Genomic DNA, 25,642 nt, shown 5'->3' with positions numbered 1-25,642 from the left:
TGTATCTGCTATATCTCGGGATGTGACTGCATTGGGACATAGGATCTTTAAATAAGCTGTTAAGCTTAAAATGAGGTCCTGTGGTTTGGGCCCTAATCCAGCATGCCTGGTTTCCTTCTAAGAGGAGGAGGCTAGGACACAGACGTGTGGGGCTGACCACGTGAGGGCCCAGGGGGAAGACAGCCGTCCGCAGGCCAAGGAGACAACTCAGGGGAAACGGACACCTTGGTCTTGATCTCCCAGCCTCCAAAGCTGTGAGCAGGTAACTTCTATCCTTAAACCACCCAGTCTGGGATCCTCTGTCACATCAATCCAGCAAACTATATGCCTCTTAGCGCGGGTGACCTTCAGCTGTCCCCTCCCCCCCAGTCGGGGCACGTTTTTCTCATTTTTCTCTGAGATCGCATCCCTCAGTCACCGAGTGGCACCGCACTTGATGGTTCAGAAAGCCCTGGGGTTCACTCAGCTCCTGGCTGCAGGTGCCTGCGTTTTAGATGCTGGTGAGACTGGTTTCACATGTCCATCACTAGTGTGAGCTCAGCCCGCACTCTCAGCGCAGGGCTGTGTCTAAAACCTTGTCTGCTGGGCCAGGTTTAGTCTTGTCACTCTCAGCCACCCCCCCAGGCTTCAGCCCCTACAGCCCTCTTTAATTCTCTTTTCTCAGCCTCGTGGTCCTCCCCTCCCTTGTCTGCTGCTCCCTGTTCTCCCGTTGGGATCCTCTCCCCTAGCAGCATCCTGCACGTCTCCCCAAGGCCAGCCCACGGCCCGCTCCTGCTCAGATTCCCGCGTCCAGCCTCAGCACCATGCGTGTGGCGCTCAGTCCAGAAGGCTCCTCCTGCTGCTAGTCCGTTTCAGTCTTGAGCCTTGCTCCTGCCCTGAAGGCGTAGCCTTTGATTCCCGACCACTCCTGCCACCCTCTGTTTCCCACGTGTGCCCTCCCCTCCAGTCCATTTTCTTTACTGATCAGAGCACGGCTGTGCTCGGCAGCAGTGACTGCTCCAGGTCTGCCTTGTTCTTTTTACTCAAACCATTTTCCTGCTCGGAAATCCCTCCCATTGACTGACTCTTCCCCATGTTTCAAGGCAAGTTCAGACCTAATTCCTGGGTGAACCCTGATTCAAAGACACCAGCTGCACAATCCGCTTCCTTGAGCTTCTGGAACGCAGCCCACTTCTTTCTATCTTGATAAGCAAGTATCTCTGAGCCGAGTAGGATGCTCCAACCCAACCAGCCACCCCTCATCTCCGGCCAGTCTCCCTTCCCTCCATCTCCTCTCAAGGTGATGTATGCCATTTTAGTCCACTTTTAAACTCTCTTTGGAACACATGCTTTTCTCACAGGAGGCCTCAAATGCACAGTGCCTGGCTCACAGTAGGCTCTCAACAAATATCAACTATTCACACCTATGCAGTAATGTTACATTCATGTATGTAATATGCTTATGTAGGTTTCTATATTAATAATATGTTAATATAATTGATACATAACACTATAATTACATAACATATAATAAGTGTATATAACTAATATATAACACACAATTATTAAAAGCAAATAAGAGGTTATGCCAGTTACAGCCCACAGCCCTCATGTTGTCATTAAAAAGATCACTTTCCATTATTAGTCATTTTACGGGAATGTAATATTCCTATTAGACTTTACTCCTTGAAGGCTGGGACCTGTGTCTTACTTTTTTTTTTTGCACAGAACAACGCTTGGCATAAAGTAAGGTTTCTGTAGATTCTCTGTTCACTGAAAATAAATGTAGTGTTTCTTAACACACACGTGTTGTCACACAGATCAATTGATGGACCCAGAGAAAGAGCCGACCGTTCAGGACGCTTCTCTCATAAACACGGAAGCATCTGCTTTGGGATCTTAGGGAGGCCTTTTTCCCCTTAATATTTTTACAGGCTTGAAAAATAGTTGTGCTCCGTAAATATCCCAGAATGAGTCATCTTCTTAAACCAAACAGCTGCTTACTCATTAGCCAAATGCTCCCTGCTCTAAGTCCTCCACTTAAACAAATTTCCTCCCCTGCCTCCCTCCTTCCCCCAGAAGCCAGAAAAGGGACGCACAGATATTTTTTCTTGAATACTAAAGAGGTACAGATCTGCCTTTGACATGGGGGAGTCTGAACCTCAAGTCGCAGGAAGCCATCCTGTACCAGTGGTGGCTGTCCCGTCTCGCCCCGTCCGCCCCGACATCCCTTCCCGTTCAGCACAGCCTCCCAGCTCTCCCGTCTGGGGCGCCCTGCCGGCCTCTGTTCTTTCTTGCGTCTTGTCACCATCACCTGCCTATTACGTAGGTCATTGTCTGTGTCCAGAACCACCGGCAAAAGTCACTTATTTCAAAAGTACCAAAAAATGACAAGTGTTTTTGTCAATTCTTTTGTAACGATGGATCCACTCCTATAATTAGTAGCTTTCAGCCATCACTTTGGATCATGTAGTGTCTTTTGAATGATGAGTACAAAGCAATCACTGCTGAGCTCTGTCCCAGACAATTACTGTTCCGTTTCTGCAATGACCTGGGTTTAAGAATTTTAACTTCACACTACTTCCTTATTACAGACAGAAAAAAAGTTTCAAGAATTGTTATGTGGCTGTCTGGTTCACATTACTGTCTCCCATCTCAGAGAGAGGATTTATACTGTTAACTTTAAAATTGGTGAACATGGTCAGCTATTCCTTCTTTTGGAAAACAAGAAATGCCTAAATGTTTTGGAGAAGTCCAGAAGAGAACACAACCTTAAGTTCTAGAAAGACCACATGGGAGGAAACACTGCTCTCTAGTCTGCATTTACAGAAGAGCTATTTGCAGCAGGGTTCCCATCCGATGTGGGGTTCTTCCAGCCTGCAGAGGGCGTCTCCCACACCCGGAGCTGACCTTTAGCGGGTGTGCATTCTCTGTGACTGTGCCTCATTGAAGTCACCAGTTGTTAAAATCACTTTTATACTGAAGACTGGAGCCCCCCGGCCCCCCCAGCCCTTCCACGGTGCCATCCTGCTGTCCACAAAACGCCCTACCATTCAGTAACTAACGAGTGAATGCCTGGTCACCAGAGAAATGAGCAGCACCAGGCTTCAGTTAGGCAGAAAATATTCTGGTGGGTTACTGGTTAAATATTTGGCATATCGCCCTGCGAAAAGCACTTGTTTTCAGGTAGATGAGCTGTTCGTTGTTTTTCTGGGAAGCAATCTGAACGTGCTGGCTTGGCGGCTGAGGGCCTTTACCTCCCCGGGACTTACTTTCCTCGTCAGTGAAATGGGAGGGGGGTGGCTGGGCTTTGTTCGCAGACTGGGGTCCAGGGTTGCTTCAGGGGAGACGGTGATGCTGGGAACCGGGGCCCCACTTCAAGCACAGGCTCCCGTTGCCTGGCCAACTGCTTACTGGGGTCCACTCGACCTTTTCTGTTTGCCAAAAGGATGTTTGAAAAATAGATTCTGTTGCTTAAAAAAAAAGTTGAAAACCACTGACTCAACTGAAGGGTATTCTTTCATCCTTTTTAAAATTTCTAAAATTCAGTTAAAACCCAGAAATGCTTAAAAATGATATAATAATCGCAAGGACTTCCACTGGGCCTGCTCTGCCGGGAACCGTTGCAGATGCTTTACAGATTCAAACCCACTGAGCCAGCAGAACAGCCTGTGCACTGGTGTCTTAATTACCATTACAACTATTAAAGCTTAAAAAGGGGATGTTCAGATACATGAATTTTCACCTTTTATAATTTCCTTAAATACATTTGTGGTCATAATTTATTCAAAGGCAGTAATCCTACAATGACTATTTAGTGGAATGTGAATCACAGTATTTGCCTGCCTTGACAGACTTTCTATATGGAAGACCAGGGAAAAATGCACTTCTTTGTGATATTTCTCAAGACGAGGAATTGAAGAGGAATTGGATGTGGGGTGGGGCTTCTGTGTCAGAGGACTCTGCGCTACTGTTGGCTCACCCAATCCTGTGGTCCCACAATAGACAGGATAAATCTAGCTAAATTCACAAGCCAGTGTATGCAGAAAAACCCTTCAACTCTGCAATTTCTGTGTGCTGTGAATGAAAAATACTCCCTGCTGTATCAGTAAGCAAAGGATGCTGTGGCCATCAAGTCGTCAGCCACTACTGCCGCCCCCGACTCAGTGGTGAGCGGAGGGAACTCAGGATGCAGACAGGCAGGCAGTCCGCCTCTGCCGCCACCCCCAGCGGTGCCCCCCCCCCCCCGATGGGACTCAGGATGGGAAAGAACAGGACACTGGCCCTAGACTGCTAGGTGCACATCAAAGGAATGATGTCAATGAGCCCAAACCTTTTTGCCTTCCCATCCATAGGAAAGTGCTAAATTCCTTAACTTGAGATGTCTGGTTTTCCTTAATTAGCAGTAATCTTTTAATGTTCCAACTGCCTGGTCTTTACTGCAAAAACTCCTACGTACCCTGGCTCCTCCCTTGCTGCTTCCGAGCAGATCCTTAGAGCGATCTGCAGGGTCATCATCCCAGGGTTAAGTCCTCAGAGAAATCCGTCAAACAAAACATAACTTTTAGGTTGTGCATTTATCATTCGACAGTGCCTAAAAAAATGTTCATTTAAAAGTTCCTACTTTATTGTTTTATCTTTTTGGATTTGTTCTATTTTTTTTTAATGATTTAAAGCATTAAAAAAATTTCTTGTTTGAAACACCCTTGGCCAAACGGCTGTTTTGTAAAGCAGGGAAGTCTCACGGCCCTACTCACTCTTTTGAACTGAAATTAAAAGATCAGTATTTTTAAGGCACAGGTCTGTTAGCTTTTCTCTTCATCCCCCCATTCACGTAAAAACTCCCTATTTAAATTAAAGCTCTCATTGTGAGTAACTTGTACAGCCTGTAGAAATTAACTATAAATATTGGTATTGATAAATGCACAAATATTAAAAAGACAATTAAAATTTCTTTGTAATAACTCTCAAGGTTGTGTAGCTAACAGTGGTTCCTGGCAGACCTGTAAGACCTATTTGCAAGGTGTGAGAAGATGTACCCACCCCGTAACCACACGAGAACCTGGCAATATTAAATCTGCTCCAGCGTAGGTAATAGGTTTGTGACTGGATTGCATATAGGAAGACCTCACCCCTGGCAGAAAGGTACAAACTCATTTCATTTGCCTGCATTTTTTCCAAGTATTTATCTTCAGAAGCAAGTGGATGGTAAGACAAAACTTGTCCGTGTGAAGCCCACTCGGCCAGGCCCACCTGGTACACTAGCGATGCAAGCGGGAATAGGTTAGGGGCCAGCAGTGCATGAGAGAGGAGGAGAAGGAGTTTAGAAATAAAATAATACCAGGCTTCTTTTGGATAAGGCAGAGGACTCTTAGAAAAGAGAAAAATAACAGAATGACTTTTTATTCACTGGTTAAATTTCAAACTGTGCCTTTTGAAAGAAAGTCCTTGGCTTTAATCAGTTGCTTTCTTACAGAGCTTCGTCCAGACTTCTGTGACAAAATCATCGCTCATTTAATGACAGTGTAGTCAGAATGAAACCATCATGACTTCCTTTTCTTTCATCCCATCAGTAAGTCAGGAAGTGGAGGTCGGGTGAGGTGGGGGTCGGACACAATCAGAGCAATAGCTGATGAAAGTGACAACATGTTTTGCATTGGCATTTTTTTTCTTGCTGGCATTTCCAATAAGTGATAAAGAAGGGGAAAGCTACAAACGAGCCAAACAAGGAGAGATTCCAGTGGTCCAGGCTGGGCATGAGGAGCTGTGCTGGGGTTTTCATGGGAACCCCTTAGATACACAGGAGAGAATGAAGCCAGTCTCCCTTTTCAATGGCTCACTGATTCAGCTCCAAACTCAAGGAGCAGTGAGTCCATCAAATCCAGCACAAGCTCATCCTGTTGAGATGTGGAGAGGAAACAGTTCTAGAATTCCCTATCACAGAGAATGCTTCCTCTTGAATCACACAAGACAAGATGCATGAGGTAGGGGATAAAAAGTTGCATCTAAAAGCCTTGACACATGTCAGGGAGCACTTCCTTTTTTTTTTCTTTTAATTGAAATTTAGTCAGTTATGTGTCAATTTCTGGTGTCAGCACAATGTCCCAGAGCATGAATATATATATATATATATATATATATATATATATATATATTTGTATTTCCTTAAAATACCGTTTCTGCTTTGGTGTGGTGAGAATGTGGTGAGTGAAGTAAAAATCTAAGAAGGGAACTATACAGGCAAGTTTCAATGGTGAGACTTTTTATTGAGTCAGTCCATTCAGTGGTCCTGTTTCTTCTCCATCTGCTGTGGCCAGTCCTCCCCCTGTTGGCCACCCTTCCCTGCTGAGCTCCGGGCGGTTAGGAGAGCAGAGGCTGGAAGGGCAGGCAGGTCTGGGTCCGTCTCAGCATGCCTGGGTCAGTAGTGGTCCCTCGAGGATGGCAGCTCCTCTAACACTTCATTCCTCATGGGCTCTGGAAACACTGTTTCTTCCCCTCTTCTGTCCCTTCATGCCTAGCATGGGGACCACTTCCCACTGTGCTTATTTCTGGGTAATTCAACCTCTCTGGCTGTATTCTCTTCACCCTGCCCACTGCTCTGTAAACAGCTGCTGCTTGAAATCCTCATTTCAACCCTTTGAAGTGGGGTCTCTCTGCAGTGGCATTCTGACTGATAAAGCAAGACTAAAAATGCCTCAGCAAGACTGAAAATGCCTCAAATCTGATAGAAACCACGGTGACCTGCAATGCTGAGTTGCAAAAAAGCTAGATGATTGCCATTATGTGGAGGGGAGCAGAAACACTCATTGTTCACAAGAACCCAGGGCAAAGAGGCTATAGAAATTCTAGGCACAATTTCCAAGCCAAAAAGATCTGAAGAAGTGAATCAAGATCAACTGGGATTAAGTCTGTTAACCGTGCACTTTCATAATCACCCGAACCACCTGCTGTTAAATGACGTATTCCAGACAGATTTCAAGAACTGTACAAAACTAAATAATACAAACTCTTTAGAATAGTTTATTGAAATAGAAGTCAAACCCATAATTCAAAGTATAGCTTATGTAATACTGAGATTCTAATATTCTAGATGAAAGAGAAAAGATTTGTTGCTTGAATATTGGAAAATTCGCCTCATATTAAAAGGCACTGGAACTTGGCATCTGCCCGTTCTTCCTCTGACATGTCACCTCCTGATCACAGGCTGCAAGCTGTAGACTGTGTCCAATACTCTGCAAAAATGTACCGTCAAGTAACTGCTCAAAGGTTTTATGCCCTTAGAAAAGACAAAAATAAAATCTTAGAAAATGTAAAAAGGTTTTCATAGTTTTGGATTTTTAAATTTGACCCTATTTCTGTAGGTAGTGAGTGGCATTATGAGCTAATGACCACTTTAAATCTTAGGCAAAAGGCAGGGAAATGATAGGGTTACTTAGTTACTAAGCTTTTGTTTACTTGGAATTCAGCGGAATTGAACTGAATTGAGGATGTCGCCAGAAAATTGTCTCCAAGCTCAAGGGCTCAAGCTTTCAGCAAAGTGTCTCTTCCAAGAGGTTGTGATTAATTTTCATAGGACCCATGTAACTTCAGAAAGGGAAGTGTAAACAAACACATGCTTTTGTTGCTATTTATAACATTAGCAGTTGGTAGCTGGATCTGAAGCTGTCCTTTCCAATCCTCGTGAGATCTTTGCCCTAACAGCACTGCCCCCTCGTGGTCTCTTGCTTTGGTGCAGTGTGAGTAAAGGGAAAAAAACCAAGGTTTTCTATATATATACATACTGTATTTATCAGTGTATGGCTGTATGAGTGTGTAAGGTATCTTTTTGTGAGCTGGCTAAACATTTTCTCATACTTATCTGTCCTGATAAAATATTAAAGCAGGCTAAACTTGCATAGTTTTTTCCATAAATGAGTAAAAACAGGAGGAAAAGTTTAGATACCATTAAATGATTGCTGTTTTAATAAGCTGATAGACTAAATAATCTCTGATTTAATAAACAGACAAATTACATAATACTTTTGGGTGCCTCTTACATTAGGTATGTAAAAAATGTCAGTGAAATATGAGTAAACTTAATACCTAATTTTTAAAGTTTCTAACATTTTATAATATGTATTCATTTGATCTCTACTTTGGGGGAAATGGTAAAGTTGGAAGACAGAATGGCGAGGATTTAAAACCTTCACATGTCTAATTTGGTTTTGTGTTCTGTTTTAATCAAGAAAATCATTTTACATTAAGTTCACTCTCACGAGAGGTAGGACTGCTGTTTGGAGCTTTAAGGACATGGTGAATTTTAAACAAAGGCTCCAATAGGATAGAGATAATAACTATTTATATATCTGACAAAACAGATTAACAAAGTCTTCAGGTTATGTAAAAATTAATTCCAGGAGGGACACATTGTATGTCAGTGTTTTCCATAGTGCAGTTCACATATCACTGGTAATAGATCACTTTAGGTAATGCAAAGATACGAGTTTTCAGTTGTTATGTACTGATCTGTATGAGCAGCAGTGAAAATATACCTGAGAAATCCAATCTCTGATTTCATTGATGTGAATATTTAGGACAACTCCTACATGAATTAAAATGCTGAGGCACACATATTTCTGTTAACTCTGACTCCCATTAAAATGGACTGGAAATAGGAACTGTGGGGTTTCTAAAAGCCTGGATTTTGCTGTTTCCATTCTTCTGGTGCCAGGGCACTTGTTCCTCTGTCCAGGGTACTTCCTGTGAGCCGTAGTTCCAGCTAGAGCAGGGCTGGCCAAGTAGAAATATAATATTAACTATAAATTTACTTTTTATACATTTATTTTAAAGTATTTAAATATACTTTAAAAATTGAAGTATAGTTGATTTACAGCGTTGTTAGTTTCTGGTGTACAGCACGGTGACTCAGTTATACATATACATTCTTTTTCATGTTCTTTTTCATTATAGGTTATTACAAGATTTGAAAACAGTTCCCTGTGCTACACAGTAGGACCCTGTTGTTTGTTTTATATGTAATAGTTAGCATTTACAAATCCCAAATTCCTAATTTATCCCTCTCCCTTTCCCCTTTGGCAACCACAACTTTTAAATTTTTTAACAAGACATTTTAAAAAGACAAGAAATAGCTGAAATTCATTTTAATGAGATAATTAAAAAATCTAATATATACAAATATTATTTTAGCTTATAGTCGACATTAAATATTATTGAGGTAGTTCACTTTTTTTTGCATACTAAGTTTTGGCCATTTGGTTGTGTTTTACATTTCGGCACATCTTAGTTTGGCCTAGCCACATTTCAAATGCCCAGTAACTGTATGTAGCCAGGATTGAATAGGGATCTCATAAGATTAAGGCTCAGTTTTTGTCAAAAATACCCATAGTAGGTGGTGTGTGTCTCCATCCAGAAGCACATGCCTGATGGCTTTTTGGTGATACCGGCTGTCATTTGACTACCATTGTCTAAATCGAATAATTCATTAAAGGTTGTCAGATGGTGACGCTGAAATTTTGAAATTCCTTCTTCATTTATTAGATGAAACATTTCTACAAGAAGCAACATCACATCAACTACTTGGTTACTTGGAGTAGATTGTACAGAAAGCAAAATAGACGTATGATCTCTCTCTTTATTTGCTGGTTTGTAATGATCTTGGTTTCCTGAACTCAGGGATGATCAGTAGTGCATTATTTTCATGGTACCATCAGGAACTCGGGAACTGTAACATACCCGATGCCTTTCAGCTTATTGCAGTTACTATCTTCATTATTCAAGTCTTCTCATCTGTGGCTGCTGGGAGCCTCTTTAACTTATTATTGGTGTTCTGATATCGTCAAAGCTGCCTTTGATATTCGGGGATCATCTTGTGCATTTCCTGCCACAGGTCTGTAATCAGCTATTTCTTCAAGGAGCCCTTGATTCCTTTTAGTGGAAAATGGGATGTGGAGACATGATCTCAGTGCACGGGACTGAGCACTTGTTTCTGTCTTTCCAGAGGACGAAGCTAGGAATCGTTTAGTTTAATAATGTGCATTATAGGATATTTCTTATTCAAACTCAATAGTAGAGGATTTTTTTTCCCCCTACAGCATCCTTTTCTCATGTCAAATATTCAGGTTTTCAATGATATGAGTATAATTACTCATTTGCTTTTATTCACACACACACGGTTTCGGAATAAGTATTAAGACCACCACCAGGAAAATGATGTAAACATCATTGTAAGCTTCTCTGAAGTGGTTCTTGTCCTTCCAGTAATAATCCACCGAGGACAACAGTCAACTCACTGTTTTTAAAGACACTTGGAGGAGTCCGCCTGGTGGTGGTGTGCCCCCTGCTGGATACTCAGGCTCAGCTGTCTCATTGTGATGTTCAGAGATTGCTTTATTTTAAATTTAATTTTATTTGATCATTATGTAAAGTTTTATGCGACTCTGAAGTCAAATTTACAAAAACAAATCTAGTTTATCATCCTCTCTTCCCCTCTGTCCTATTTTCCTTTTGGTAACTATTTCATTTGTAAATGCTGTGATTTATCATTAATGTTAATATTTACTTATATATGTACTCTATATATTCATATTATAATATATACTTTTTACCCCCTTCCTCTTTGTTGGACCAATAGCAACATAATTTTGCAGACTTGTCTCCATCTGAAATAATTATATGTGCATTACTTTAAGTGGAGAAAAGTATACATATATATAACATAACATCAACATATTAACCTGGAGTGCTGGATTTTGCCTTCTTAGCTAACCTGAAAATCCTTTTAAAAAAATAGCTAAATTAAACTCTTTTACACTTAATAATAGGATCTAAATGTTTGACATGTTAAATGATAAACTGAGGTATATTTTTAAAAATTAAGATTTTACTTGAGCAAAAATGGATTCAGACTGGGCAATGCCAAGCTGGAAGCTGCTCACTGACAGCCTGGGTAGAGACTCACAGAGAAAAGGTGGAAGCGAATTACTGATGGGCTGTAGCTTGTTTCTATATTTTTAATTATCTTTTTTTGGTGGAGTCACTGGGGATTGAACCCAGGACCTCATGCATGCTAAGCATGCGCTCTACCAGTTCACATGCGTAGGTTTGGGTTTGCTTACATAGGCTGTGGAGGCATTAGGGCATGAGTCTGCTTTTTTTTTCCCCAAGGTGGAATAATTTTTTTTTAATTTAAGTGTAATCAGTTACAGTGTGTCAATTTCTGGCATGTAGAATAATATCCTAGTCATGCATATATATACATGTATTCATTTTCATATTCTTTTTCATTAAAGGTTATTAGAAGATATTGTATATAGTTTCCTGTGCTATACAGAAGGAAACAGAAGGAATTTGTTTTTTTATCTATTTTTATATATAGTGGTTAACATTTGCAAATCTCAAACTCCCAAATTTATCCCTTCCCACCCCCTTTCCCCCGGTAACCATAGGATTGTTTTCTATGCCTGTGAGTCTACTTCTGTTTTGTAGATGAGTTCATTAGTGTCTTTTTTTTTTTTTTTTTTTTTTTTTTTTAGATTCCACATATGAGTGATGTCATATAGTATCTTTCTTTTTCTGGCTTACTTCACTTAGAATGACGATCTCCAGGTCCAACCATGTTGCTGCAAATGGCAGTATTTTATTCTTTTTTATGGCTGAATAGTATTCTATTGTACAAATACACCGCAACTTCTTTATCCAGTCATCTGCTGATGGACATTTAGGTTGGTTCCAAGTCTTGGCTATTGTAAAAATAGTGCTGCTGTGAACACTGGGGTGCACATATCTTTTTGAATTAAGAGTTCTCTTTGGAGAGATACCCAGGAGTGGGATTGCTGGATCATATAGTAAGTCCATTTTCAGTCTTTTGAGGAATCTCCATACTGCTTTCCATAATGGCTGCACCAAACTACATTCCCACCAGCAGTGTAGGAGGGTTCCCTTTTCTCCACAGCCTCTCCATCATTTATCATTTATGGACTTTTGAATGATGGCCATTCTGACTGGTGTGAGGTGATACCTCATTATAGTTTTGACTTGCATTTCTCTGATAATCAGTGATAGCATTTTTTCATGTGCCTATTGGACATTTGTATGTTTTAATAGGAGAACTGCTCATTTAGGTCTTCTGCCCGTTTTTGGATTGAGCTGTTTGTTTTTTTCTTATTAAGTTGTCTGAGCTGCTTATATATTCTGGAAATAAAACCTTTGTCAGTCATATCATTTGCAAATATTTTCTCCTATTCTGTAGGTTGTCTTTTTTTTTTTTTTTTTTTGCTTATGGTTCCCTTTGTTGTGCAAAAGCTTGTAAGTTTAATTAAGACCCATTTGTTAATTTTTGCTGTTGTTTCTACTGCCTGGGTAGACTGCCCTAGGAGAACACTGAGATTTATATCAGGGAATGTTTTGTCTGTTTCCTTCTAGGAGATTTATTGTATCTTGTCTTATATGTAAGTCTTTAAGCCATTTTGAGTTTACTTTTGTGTATGGAGTGAGGGAGTATTATAACTTACATGCTGCTGTCTGGTTTTCCCAACACCACTTGCTGAAGAGACTGTCTTTTCTCCATTGTATATTCTTGCCTCCTTTGTCGAAGGTTAATTGACCATAGGTCTATGGGTTTATTTCTGGGCTCTCTATTCTGTTCCATTGATCCATATGTCTGTTTTTATGCCAATATCATGCTGTTTTGATTACCATAGCTCTGTAGTATTGTCTGAAGACTGGGATTGTTATTCCTCCAGCTTCATTCTTTTTATCTATATTGCTTTGGCAATTCTGGGTCTTTTGTGGTTCCATGTAAATTTTAGAACTGTTCTAGTTCTGTGAAAAATGTCCTGGGTAATTTGATAGGGATCATATTAAATCGGTAGACTGCCTTGGGTAGTATGGCCATTTTAATGATATTGATTCTTCCAATCCAAGAGCGTGGGCTATCTTTCCATTTCTTCAAGTCATCTTTAATTTCATTATTCAGTGTTTTGTAGTTTTCCATGTATGAGTCTTTCACCTCTTGGTCAGATTTATTCCAAAGTATTTTATTGTTTTGGAGGCAATTTTAGAAAGCACTGTTTCTTTACTTTCCCTTCCTGCTAGTTTGTTGTTAGTGTAAACAAATGCAGCTGATTTTATCCCTGTCTTTCCTTCCCCAGCAGAAGATGCTCTCACCCTTTAGGTACTGCTCTTGGAATGCATCTTGCTACTCCCACATCCCAGCGCCCTTATGGTACTGCTCCTTCATTTTATCAAGTATCCGTGACTTGCTATTTTAATAAGAGAAAAATAGCAACTATTAGGGACCGGCCAGCACCCTATTTGTCTTCTAGAGTCAGCGCAGGGCTAAACTGTGTTTGAAAAGACAGAAAGTGAGTTACTTCAATTTTCTATTACAGAAGGTCTAGGAGGCACTTGAAATCCTAGCATTTTCTTCTTCCTATGGGAATGAGCCTTATTATTTCTTAAGTTTTCATTAATGCTCTCCCTCTGCCCCCTTGAAACCTGCTATTTTAGTCCCACCAACTAGTATGAAGTGGAGAATGGAAGCTTTGCTGAACGTTTATGGTCACAGCTGTAGGAGTAGTTGTCATAGTACAGTCATCGATATCCTAACCTATCAAAACTCTTGAATTACATGTCCCTGGAAAAATCAGTGCTTCTGGTATATATATATATATGTGTGTGTGTGTGTGTGTATATATACATATGTGTGTGTGTGTTTTACTGAGATATAACTGACATATAGCACTGTATTACTTTCAGTTGTACAACAATGATTTGATATTTTTCTATAATGTGACATGATCAGTGTTTTAATTAACAACCATCATCACAGAGGTAGAAATTTCTGTCTTGTGGTGAGAACTTCTCTGTAGCACCTTTCAGTATGTTTCAGTATTACTAACTGTTATCATGCTGTACATTAGGTCATCAGGGCTACTTATTTTATAACTGGAAGTTTGTACCTTCTGTCAATTTCAACCATTTTGTACAACCCTCGGACTCTGATAACCGCCAATCTGTTTCTCTTTATCTACAAGTTCTTTTGGTGGGGGGGCGGGGGGAATTCCACATGTAGTGAGATCATATGTTATTTGTCTTTCTCTGACTGATTTCACTTAGCAGTAATGCCCTCAAGGTCCATTCATGTTGTCACTAATAGCAAGATTTCTTTGTTTTTATGATTGAATGAAAAATATTGGGGAGGGGTGTATAACATTTTCTTTATTCACCTGTCAGCAGACATGCAGGCTGCTTCCATGTCTTGACTATTTAAATAATACTGCAATGAATATGGGGGTGCGGATTTTTTTTGAGTTAGCTGAGTTAGTTTCTGTTTTCTTCCCATAAATACCCAGAGAATTTCTGGATCATACAGTAATTCTAATTTTTAAAGCAAACTCTACCCTACTTTCCATAGTGATGGCATCAGTTTACGTTTTCACCAACCACGCACAGAGGTTCTCTTTTCTCCACATCCTCACCAGTAACTGACTTCTGGGCTTTCTGATGATAATAGCTATTCTCATACAGGTGAAGTGGTATGTCACTGTGGTTTGGTTTGCATTTCCCTGATTAGTGATGTTGGGCATCTTTTCATGAATCTGTTGGCCCTAAGTGTCTTCTTCAGAACAATACCTATTGAAGTCTTCTGCTCGTTTTGAAATTGGATTGTCTGTTTTTTGGCTGAGTTGTATGGCTTACTAGTGTGTTTTTAGTATTAATCCAGCATCAGATATATGTGATTTGCAAATATTTTTCCCCATTCCGTAGGTGAACTTGACCTTCTGTTGATTTCTGTGCAGAAGTGTTTCAGTTTGATGATGTCCCCCTAGTTTACTTTTGCTTTTGTTGCCATTGCTTCGTGTCCAATCCGAAAAATCACTGCCGAGAACGCTGCCAGAAAGCATACTGCCTGTTCTCTTCTAGGAGCTGTATGGTTTCAGGTCTCGTGTTCAAGTCTTTAATCCACTTTGAGTTGAATTTCATCCATTCTTTTGCAGGTGGCTGTCCAGTTTAGTAACACTGTCTACTGAAGTGAAAGTCCTTTCCCCATTGTATATTCTTGGCTCTCTGGTCATAAATTAGCGATATATGTGCAGGTTTATTTCTGGGCTCTATTCTGTTCCACTGATCTGTGTGTCTGTTTGACACTAGTACCACACAGGTTTGATTACTGTGGCTTTTAATATTGAAATCAGGGAGCATAATGCCTCCAGTTTTGTTCTTCTTCCTCAAGGCGGCTTTGCCTCTTCAGGGTCTTTATGCTTCCACACAAATTTCAGGATTGTTCTATTTCTGTGAAAAATGCCATTGGAATTTTGATGGGAATGCATGGGCTCTCTGGACTGCTGTGGTTAGTATGAATATTTAACATTAATTCTTCCAATCCATGAGCATGGAATATTTTTCCATTTCTTTGTCTTCAGTTTCTTTCATCAAGTTCTTAGAGTTTTCAGTGTACAGGTCTTGCACTTCCTTGGTTAAATTTATTCTTATGTTATTCTTTTTGATGCAATTGTAAATGAGTTTCCTTAATTTATTAATGCAAAGAAATGCAACACATTTTTGTACACTGATTTTGTATCCTGCAACTTTACCAAAAATCTTTTAGAACTAATAATATAAAAATAGTATTTTTATATATGTAATATTTATTTTTCTTGCCTAATTGTTCTGGCTAGGACTCCCTAACTATGTCAACTGTAAGTGGTGAGAGTGGGCACCCTTGTCTCTTCCTGATCTTAGAGAAAAAGCATCCAGCTTTTCGCTGTTCATTTATGACACGAGCTGTGGGCTTCATGATGCTGAGGTACCTTCCCTCTGTACCCACTGTGTTGAGTGTTTTTGTAAGTGGGTGTTGAATTTCTGCACTGTTCTGTGAAGAGTGTTTTATTCTCGTGCTGTGATGAGGCAGACAGACCAACACCAGTGACGGGGCAAACATAATGATCACCATTTCTATACAATCACAAGAGCGTTTTATTTAAGTAGCACAGGTGCTCAGTGTGCTGCTCGGGGCAGGGGGGGGCGCTATATTTAACTTTTCTCACATTTGAACCAGTGTACAAAAGGGGGAAGTAGGTAATTCAAAGGCAGGTGTAGAACATACTGACGAAGGCTTGGGAGAGGGGAGAGGAAGGGAGTGAGATTATCCGCCAGTGCTTTTTCAATTTGACTTACGCTCCAAACTCCTCCTAACCTTGGCCCCTTCCCATGAAGGAGTCGATGCAGACGACCAGCTTACTGCTTTACCATCTGGCTTTAGTCATCCTTTATGAACAGTATTAACTAAACATTAATTGAAATTCATCATTTTTTCCTGTGCTGCAGCTGATGCTGGGACAACCATCATGCCAGCACCAAACGTGGGGCTAGTCATTACATATTCATTCACCAAATTAATAATAAAGTGGTAAGCACGTGCATGGTATCCTCATCAAGACTGCAGATAAACAGCAACAGAGCAGAGGCCACACAGACAGTGCCATGCCCCAGGCACGGTAGGGTTCTCCCTTCCCTCCTCTCTCTATTGGAAATGGAAATTTTAGCATAATAATATGTGGAAGTTATGCTCTGAGTGAGATAAATGTTGGGGGAATGTAAATTGGTACAGCCATGATGGAAAACAGTATGGAGGTACCTCAGATAAAAATATAACTCTTCTGTGGTCCAGCAACCCCACGTCTGGGTGTGTACTGGAAGGGAATGAAATCTATATTGAAGCAGTAATGCTACATGGAAACAATCTAAGAGTCTATGATGGAATATTATTCAGCCGTAATAAGGACACCTTGCTTTTTGCAAAAGACGTGGATGGACCTTGAGGGCATTATGCTACTACATGAAACAAGTCAGATACAGACATTCTGAATGAGCTCGCTTGTAAGTGGAGTCTAAAAAAGCTGAACTCACAGAGAAAGAGGAAGTGAATGATGGGTGTGAGAGGCCAGGAAATGGAAAGATGTTAGTCAAAGCAGCTACAAGATGAAGAACTTCTGGGGATGTAAGGTATAGCAAGGTGGCTAGAGGTAACTATACTGTATACTTGAAAGTTGCCGAAAGAGTAAAATACTAAATGTTCTCACCATGCACATAAGGTAACTGTGCTCAGCCTGATCATCTGCAGTGTAGATAATCACCATGTGGTACCCCCAGCACCCGCACCGTGCAAGCAGATCTCAGTACAGCTTGGGGGTGGGGCGACAGAGCAACCCCCTCCACTGTCACCCTCCCGGAAACCTGTGGTGAACGAGTCCCCCAAGGCGGGAGTGGGGTGAGCTGGGGTACGGGGGTAGGACGGGGCTGTCAGACAGGCTCGCTAAACACTGAAGATGGAGAGAAGGCGAGAGGACCCGCACCACGTCTAGAACGTGAGTGTTTCGTACGACTGCATGGTTTTGTGTAACGGATTCTAAATGCTGTGTTACCCACCGTTCCTTTAATTTTCTCGCTGAGACAAAAGCTTGTCCTCTCCTGAGCAGACACTACAGTCAACTGTGCGCAAGTCGCAGTGAAACTAGGCACTGGGGGGAAGCCGGGCTAGATGGTATGAGGTCTGGCCGTGCCTGCGTTTGGTCCTTTGCATTCAGGAGGGGCGAGGACGTGGAAGGGAGAGAGACGGGGCACAGGAGAAGCAAGAGGTGATGTGGGCAGAAAGACAGTTCAGGAACTTTCTAGATTGTCAAGAGGGTGGTGGTGCATAGTCCAGACAGAAAACAGCCCCAGAAAGCCAGGGCTAAACCCAGTCTAGTTACTTTGTGTCAGAATGTTATGAAAACATGGGCCGCCACATGTCAGGTAAGATGCCTTTGCCAAACCTAGGCGTCAGGAAAAATCTTTGTATGTTGTAGCGTTCAGCCTTTCTCCTGAAAGTCTAGTGTCGTCTATTAAAGCAGTTTTCCTTCTTGCGCCAGCTTTTAGGAACAATGGAGCATATATATAAATAAGCAAGTACCATATTTTCCAGGGAAGAAACTCTCCTTTGGTTTCTAATGTTACAACTTCAGGACTGAAGGGTAAAACACAAGTACGACTTATGCACTTAAACTCGTATAGAGCAGGTGTCTTCCTCTTGCCTGCTCTCTCTCTCCAGTATGACTGAACTTTTTTTTTTTGCCTACAGACAGATATTTACAGAAGCATCAACACAGAGTAGACTATTAAAAATTTACAACATATAAAACCAATGTAAATTTAGAATGATTTTCAGTTTGTTTTTGACAGAAACAAATCATCAGTGCAAATAACTTCTGCAAACAAGTTTTACTCAATAAGGATGGGTGTGGAGGTGCCTCATTCACTCTTCACTGCGGGGGTGGGGGGTAATGTCTCTTTCTAATGGAGGAGGTGGAGGCTAGTTCTCTGTGTCTGTCTTTGTGTCTGTCTTTCTAATGGAAGAGCAGGAGGAGGTGCGTTCCCACTCACCTCAGGATGACAACAGGCTGTGAGAGCTGCGGCACTGGGAGCGCCAGCATACACCGCTCAGGGAGGAGATGGAGAAGGCGGAGGTCACCTGGCACCGTCAGGCTCCACAGGAGGGGACACACTAGAACAGCCTAGCACCAAATCTGGTTTCCTGTTTCAACTTATTACGTTCTTTAAAGAACTTATTTGGCATTTTCTACTTAAAAGTACACATGTGGGGACAAGCGTCGGTGTGTGTACACGTCGATGTGAAAGTGTATACTTTGTAAAACTCATGAGTTTCTCTCCCCTTCGGCATTTATCTCCATGCAGCTGATGTGAAGTTTCTGGTCTTAGTACATCTCACAACTTTTCTAAGCATTTCATACAACCTTAATCTAACCTGGAAGTGCAAAATTACAGGTCAGGCTCTAGGAGATACTCTAATTCCTGGCCCTCGTCATCTCTGAGATGCTATACACAGACGTCATCTCACTCGCTCTGACTCTGGCGGTGGCTCTGCTCCTCAGGAACACACTGATCGCTTGTCTGTGGATTAAGCAGCAGCACCGGAAGGTCTCTCTCCATTTTAGGACTGGGAGGGAAAGTTGTGGTTGAGGCTGGAGCCCCGACCTCGGGTCCTGGTGGCCCCCCAGCTCCCCTGACGAGGCCTGGCCAACAGGAAGCAACCTCGCGGGGCAGGATCCCAGGATCCATGACTTGGATCCAGTAAGTGTCACCCCCGGCCGTGCCAGCACGAGGGCTCTTACTAGGAACGTGCTGCCGTGTTTCTAAGCAGGGAAAGTAACGTGCCCAGCCCCCTCCGTCTCTAAATGCTTGTGCCCAGAAGCGACACCGCCATTACCTCTCAGGGATCATTGGCCACGGCTACCTAGAAGGGCCAGGGGAGTGCAGACACACCCCATGAGGGAGCACCACCGCCTGCCGCCTTCTGAGAGCTGCCCTGGGGGAGGGGGGACGACTAGTAATCACACCGCCTCCTTTTCCTTGTAGAGTATTACCGAGTCTCATCAGAGGGTGCCCAGGGGACACCTGGAGATGGGGACAACTTCCAAGGAGCATGGACTTGACCTTGGGCTGTTATGTCCAAGACCCAGATGGCTGATCAACGAGACAACAATCCAGGAGAGAAACAGAAATTGAGAACCGGGCAGGCGGCGCTATCGGGTCACCAACATACTGGGACAGGCAGAGAGCGTAAGACAGGGGTACCAGGCGACTCAGGGATGAGCATCAGCCAGCCCGCCCACCCGCCCGGCACAAACACCTCTTGTCCACTGACCAAGCGCCAAGTACAGTTCTACGTTCTGGGGATTCAGCAGGAAATAAGACTGAAGGCTGAACGACAGTGATTTAAGGACACCTGAGCCTGGAGTGTCTGCACAAGTCGCGTCTGATACCTGTGGGATCTCAGCCAGGTGAGTGTCCTACCAACGTGGAGATGGCTCTTCCGGGCGGTAAAGGATTGACATATGTCACGATTCTCTGACTCCACAGCCCCTTTACTTTTGGACTGCCATTCTCAACAGAACAAATATCAAATTAAATGTTCCCTGAGTATAGATCTCTACTTTCTAAGGCCGACATTTTGCACCCAAGTCCTATGTACTGCTATCATTACAAATTTAAAAAAAAGTATTAATAAAACCATAGATAGAGGACCCTTCTTAGATTTTTCCCATGACCCTCAAGGAATTACTCCAACTGACATTTTATGTTGCTGAGGAAATCTATCAAGTATTTTAAGAAAATGGTTACTTTGATCTGAAACAATCTCTTGCTAGGATACTAAGAGTCTTATCTCTACAACAGCTGAATACACAAGACGAGGGGGTCTAAATCTGCTTCCTCGGGGTGTGAAAACGGCGCCTGCTCTTTCCTGACTTTCGATGTCGACAGCATTGTTGAAATGTGCTGTCAGGTGTGTGTGGTCACCCACGTGCTTACCTTTGTAAAAGACAAAGGGGGTCCCAAGTCGATTCCTCTCGACCTCGGCCATCCCTCCACACACACCAGTTAGGTTAAGTTGTCCTTAGTTTAAGAAGTGCTAGAAAAAGGCTTTGTAAAACCATTTAAAGCCATTCCAGGTCCAAAGCATTAGTAGTCTTTTGAATTAAAGACTCACACAAGTGGTCCTCACTCTTTCACCGTGAGGCTCAGAGCCTCACATGTCATTCTGCACCGAAAGGAAGAAGGATGAGAACGCGCTGCCTCAGGAAAAGCACGAGACCACATTCTTCTTGTCTCGTTTAGACTTGTTTTTTGCACTTTTCAGGGCAGACTACGGAAACCTCAGAATATACTGGGTAATAAATACACAGGGGCTGGGTGTTACTGGAGGATTAAAGATGTCCCAAAGGATAACAGTTACGAGCATAGGATTCCTGAGTCTACAGGGCTCTGGTTCTCAGCAGTCATCTCTGGTTCCGGAGATGAGAAGCAGCATCTGTACTCTGAGCTGGACAGTTGGCCACTCAGTAGCGGCCACTTCGTAGAGACTTTCCAGGCTACAATAGAAACTCCTCACTGAGATGACCTGTCTGAAAGGGGGTACCAAAATCTTTCCCCTGGTCTTAGCTCTGGAATAGCTCCCCAAAGAAACATACCCGTTGGCATTAGGTCTTGTAAGTCAGTCTGAGGGTTTGGTTATTTCCCAAGGTTCAGGAGCTGTTGTTATTACAATATGGATTCTAGGGATGTTGGCTCAGCCCCACGTGAGACAGCCTGAATCAGTGCTGCCCCAGCCGGGCACAGGTCGAGAGCATCCATGGGGAGACAGACAGCTGCCCACTCCCCGGAGCCCCCCTGCGTCTGGGGCAGCCGCGGTGCTGCTCTGGGGTCTGATGTCAGGCAGACACTGCACCCCCGCAGCCAATCAGGGCTGGATAATCAGAGCTGGCGTGCTTTTTTGGGGGAAAGGTAAGAAGAACTTGGAATTTTTTTTACTAGGTACTGATTATATGATTTGTCTGAGTCTCAGTTTCCCTATTTAAAAATCAGAATCACAATGTACTGTACTAAGGTTAAAAGAAATGGCATATTTAACCACGTGCCCAGGTTCTGCAGCACAGTAAGTATCACAAAGAAGCTAGTTCCCTCCCGTCTCCACAGCAGGAGGCGAGTTCTACGCTTCTTGTCCACAGAACCACTTACTGTGTAAAGTTTTCATTTGTTTGAGGTCAATTTAGAATATAGTCCTTACAGAAACAGAAGACGTAGCAAAATAGAAGATATGAAACATACCTCTCTTTATGGTGACCCGGGTAATGACTCTGCTGCTCGGCAGCCCTGGGCAGAGCTTGAGGAATCAGTGTCCTTGAATCTGATTTACTTCCCTTAGAGCTGAAATCTACAACTATTCTCTGTGGCGCCTTCCTGATGGTTTTGCTTAAATAGCTCATGATGGCGACGCCTTCCCTAAATGGCCCTTGGGAAGCCAATCAGTTTCAGTCTCATCTATTTCAATAAAAATGAAAATGAAAAAAAAAAGACATCAAACTGGAGAAGAATAAAATGTGTGTCTTTCCTAGAAACAGCTGTAAAGCAGACCCAAATAGAAAAATCTAGAAATAAACCCAAGGCTGCCGGGAAGATTCTAAAAATTCAGCTCGTCCTTTCCCTGATGAGGTGCTGTTTGTGCCAAGACTATCTGAGGCATGTGAATTTTTGGTCACCAAAGGTCACCCAAAGCATAGAAATACACAGGGACCCATCCCTCTGAGTGAGTATCTCTCACACAGAGCTAGCTAGTACTTTCATCTGGGGGCCTACGCAAGGTGTATTTTTAAAGAAAAATAAAAGCACATGAGAAATCATAAAATTAACATTTGAGAAGGGCACTGCCTTGATCTGTTCCATGAGATGTCAGCCTTGTAACTTGCTTGTGGACTTAAACTGGCAGCAGATAAATAACCATCAGACCTTGGACAGGTTTCAAAATGCAGGGACCAAGCGCACGACGTGTTGAAGTGACGCTTTGTATCAAACTAAACAGGAACGTTCAGGAGACTAATAATGTTCGCAGAGGTGAAATGTGTTACCTTTTATCCCCATCTCTCCAAGTAGCCCCACAGCGATGAGCGGCAGGGAATGAGTTGTTGCTGGTGCTGATTTCCAGGTTACTGAAGTTCAGCTTGTAAGCACTGAACTGTTATCACTGGAAGCATTTGTGATGCAGAGTTTTCATAAATGCGTCCTGCGTTTCCCTGCCTTGTGAGTTAGATGTGCCATCTAACCTCTTGATGACTCAGCTGTGAATGAACAAATAGTTATAGAATTTTAGAGGAGGGAAGGAACTCAGAAGTGATTCCATGCCCCAAGTCCATCCCCAGAGCTTGTATCAGAACTTCAGAGATACTGAGTGACCTGCTAATTAACGGCCACGTAGGCAGGTATTACAGGAGCTCACCCTCAAGTCTAGGTTTCCTGATTCCAAATTTCAGCGCTCCTTCTCGCATACAGTAAATCCCAGTAATACTGGATTATTTCCTATGTGCTGTTTCTCTGGCCTGCCGTATTTTACCCTTAGATTTACGTACCCCTCACTCTCACCTACTTCACGGTTTGTCCTCAATTGTCACCCCTTTTAGTAGGGTCCTCCCTGGTGGCTCTGTTTACATTTGCAACCCTCCCTCTGTTGCCTGGCCTTATCTTCACCTTCTCTGATTTATTTATTTTTTGTCTACAGCTGTCACCTTGTCTTTCTCCTCCCACTAGAATAAGAACGCTGTAAAGAAAAGATGTTTCTCTGTTTTGTTCATGACTGTATTCTAGTGCTAAAGCAGTGCCTGCCCAGTGACAGCTGCTCGGTGAATATTTGTTGAGTAAATCACTCCTTTGAATGATGAAAACTTCACAGAAGTTTGATATCTGAGTAAGTCTGGTGTCGTAATATTCAATAATTTGGAGTTTGTCAAATAATTATTTGTGAAAACCCTAGGGGTTGCTGGGTAGTTTAAAGAGTAATTTTCAAGAAGGAACATAAAAGAGCTTTATAACAGTGAATTTCAAAGGAAGATGGGTCTTTAAGGATTCTTTCTAAAAACAATGCAAAATATAATGAATGTTACGACATTCTTTGTAGTTTTATCGTAGGGGGATGATTGGAAGGAACTTAACCCTTTAACAGTAAGAAATAATTAAGTCCACCGCTGACTAGAAAAGGGTGCTTCTAAAGACCACAGAGCAACTTAGAAAAACCTTACAAAATAACATTCAGTTCTTTACGTATTAGAAACTACATGTGATGACTGCAGTCGTGTAGAAATACGCCTGTGGACAAACGTGAAGGTGCCGTTATGAGTAATAAGCGAAATAATTTCTTTTCTCTATTTTCACAGCTAATACCTTGTATTATAACTAATAGAATAATGATGGGGCATGAGCGACAGCAGTTCCTAAGGTAATTAAGGAAAAGCTGGTTTACAAGGAAGGCAATTAGTATAGTTTCAGACTGACATTTGAAAGGGATTTCCCAAAGTGTGTCTACAGAATTTTCCAGATAACACAGTAATAGCTGTGTCACCCACACATGAAAGGGATGTGAGTTAAGTAAGATTTTACCCCTGTTGGAGGTTCATGATACAACTGTTCCTTAAAGGCTCTGAAAATTTCTGTAGTAAAACAAATGATTCAGTTATACTTAATTTTCCCCTAAATTGACCAAATGTCACTTTTTGCTGGTCTAAGGACCACTGTTTTGCGGAGCACATTCAGCACATGAGTTCCTTGGTTTCTCTCCAGTAGAAGTTTCAAACGTAAGACAAAATGTAAGAAATCAGAAAAACAAATACAAGGTGGAGTAGTTGGGTCCAGACTGCTTTCTAAGACTGGCCTTACATCTAAGTGTTGGAGTTGGAAGGCAAAGAGAAAACTTTCCTCTTTCCTCTTTCCCTCTGAAAAAAAAAGCAGCCAAATGAAAGTCTGTCCACAGATGCCTTGTACAGCAGGGCTGAGTCAGTGCCAGAGGCAAACGACCACATCACACCGCTGGGAATGAGCTGCTCAGAACCAGTCTTAGAGATTATAGAACAGAACAAGGAGCTGCCAGGAAGGTTCCAGAACCCGTGTGCCCTGTCATAGTCTGCACTGATCACGATGACAGCATTATTAATTTTCTTAGGGGCTGTTCTCAATAAGCCCCTTCCTCCCTTTCTCACCCACCACCCCCGTATGTTCACGACAGCAACTTTAGAGTCACCTTTGTAACCACAGTGGCTGGGACTTCGTGGAATTAACAGAAAAAGTGAATGAATGAGTGTTGTGTGCCCTACAGAATGCTGGACCAGGTGAACTCAAAATTAATAAAGCAGTCCTTAACAAGATTTCCATATTTTAGATTAGAAAGTACTAGAATAGTTCTTAAGCTTTCCCTAATTTCTGCTCTGCTCATTAGTTTAAAATTCATATTTATTTTGTTAAAAAAGAATAGCTCGGCAAGGGAATAAAAAATAAATGTAGAGTGTATGCATATTCTATACTTGTACCAAAATATTTTTATCCAGTGACATTTCTTCCCTAATAAGTTGGGTGAAAATTGGTATCTTATTTTGCACTTCTCAGCTTACTGCTTAAGCTTAGCAAGTTTAGTTTCTATAATACTCACCACTGTATTATGTTCAGTTAATATATTTTTAATCATTAAAAGTACAAAAACCACGTCATCGCTATAAATTATCTAGCCCTGTTGCCTTCTTGTAAGCAAACCTGAACCTTCAAACTATTCACAAATACACAGTTACCTCCTCACGTGGCTCCTGCAAGATCTCTAGCACCCCAGGTTTTACAGCCTTCCTCAGGCGGAGGCTGCTGTCCTTCAGCGCCTTGCAGCACAGCTGGGCGCCTTCCTGGATGAACAGTTCTGACTTCAAGGAAACATCAGTTCCTCCACTTTCCCAGGGACCCTTCCCTCGCCCCGGTTACCATCCTGTGGGCAGATGCTGCGTGCTTATTTCAGCCTTTGTGCCGAGCACGGTGTTCCGTACGTTGGGAGCAGATAGAATTGTAATAGGTTTAGCAACCCAGGCATAGTGAAAACTTTCAAACGCTGGCAACCACAGTCTCTCCCTAATTCTGCTGTCAGCTGGGGACGAAGACAGTCTTCCTGTGCTATTAAGTAGTGAGATCATAATCACAAATTGAAACGACTGTTAGGATCAAACAGTGAAAAGTTATCAACTGAATTAACTGACGATTACAGCACGTAAAAGTCTGTCTCTTTTATAAGCAAAACTGAATGGTGTAG

At 42.2% G+C, this 25,642-nt stretch overlaps 1 protein-coding gene across 1 annotated transcript in view; it reads right to left on the bottom strand.

The window, feature by feature from the left end:
* DLGAP1 (DLG associated protein 1) overlaps window positions 1–25,642 on the bottom strand; it is a 989,257-nt gene that overhangs the window by 285,626 nt on the left and 677,989 nt on the right. The window contains exon 10 of the mRNA XM_032467518.1: window positions 21,643–22,649. The gene's annotated coding sequence lies outside the window, so the exon portion shown is untranslated. The remainder of the gene's footprint in view (window positions 1–21,642; window positions 22,650–25,642) is intronic.

The sequence above is a fragment of the Camelus ferus genome, chromosome 24 (assembly GCF_009834535.1).
Source record: "Camelus ferus isolate YT-003-E chromosome 24, BCGSAC_Cfer_1.0, whole genome shotgun sequence".
Classification (NCBI taxonomy): domain Eukaryota; kingdom Metazoa; phylum Chordata; class Mammalia; order Artiodactyla; family Camelidae; genus Camelus; species Camelus ferus.
The sequence above is the reverse complement of the archived record's forward strand: the minus strand, read 5'-3'. Positions and strand labels throughout refer to the sequence as shown.